We start from the raw sequence: 1,159 nt of genomic DNA on the forward strand, positions 1-1,159 counted from the left end.
CGCTGCAGCCCCGCCTCGCGCGGGCCCTAAGCTCGAGGTCCGGGAGGGGCCCAGGCCCTGCCGCCATTGGCCACGCCCTGTCCAATCAGCGCTGGAGACGGCAAGAATTTGTAAGCATGGCACAAACGGGCATCCTTTTAAACCAATCGCTAAAGGAAGGGGCGAGGCTACGTGGAGGGGTGGCCCTGGTTCTTCTGAGCGTTCTACACCGGGTACGAGGCGGAGAGGCCTGGTGGGGAGCGCTCAAGAATTGGAACCCGCAGAAAATGGGCAGAGCTCCCAGCCAATTGCCAAGGGGCATAGGCGGAGCTAAGGGGAAAGGCGGCTCTTGGTTTCGGAGAAATCGGGGCACAAGGAGACAGAAGCGAGGATTGGATTCTGCAGAAAATAAGCAACGCTTTGGGCCAATAACTGAAGGGAGGGGGCGGGGCCTGGAGACAGCCCTCTTAGCCAATCGCTGAAGAGCAAGGTCAGCGCTCGGAGTAAGCTGGCGCGCTGGGCAAGGGCGAAGCTCGAGGATCGGAGGGTGTAGCCCGGAGGTCGACGATGATTGACTGTGACACTAAAGATGTACAGGTTCTGGGACCAATCGCAGAAGCTGTAGGCGGTGCATCTTCCAGGGGTGGGCGCGCTAGGTACAGACCATAACTATCCTGTCTGCCCTGGATGATCTAGTATGTTCCGCGCAGACTCCTCAGGTTCCCATGGCGCGCAGAAGCTTTACTCTTTCCTGAATTTAGACTTTGACAGTTGAAACACTCTCAGTTAATTCTCAGCCCGTCCCTCCTTTACTGTTCCTCTGCAGATGATACAAAGGGCAGAAACTCAGATCACTCAGCCTTTCTCTGCTACTTGAGCTCGTGGGCAAAACATGGGAAGCAAAAGTGCAATCCTGCTGACGCGATCTGACTTTCAGAAAGCGACGTCTCTGGGTCCAAGCTTTATCCTTTACGAGATCTTATGACATCCCTGTGTTTGTGGTAACTCTTCGGTGAATTAACCAAACAATAAATACAACCACATGTCAAAGGGAACACAGAAACTAACACAGAGAGGTCAAGCTCTTTGACCAAGGTTACAGAGCACTTTAGCTGTTCAATTTGTATATTGAAGCTCTGAACCCCCCCAGAAAGGGTAGAAAAGCAGTGGGGAATGGAGT

This window comes from Mus caroli, chromosome 8 (genome assembly GCF_900094665.2).
Source record: "Mus caroli chromosome 8, CAROLI_EIJ_v1.1, whole genome shotgun sequence".
NCBI classification, from domain to species: Eukaryota; Metazoa; Chordata; class Mammalia; order Rodentia; family Muridae; genus Mus; species Mus caroli.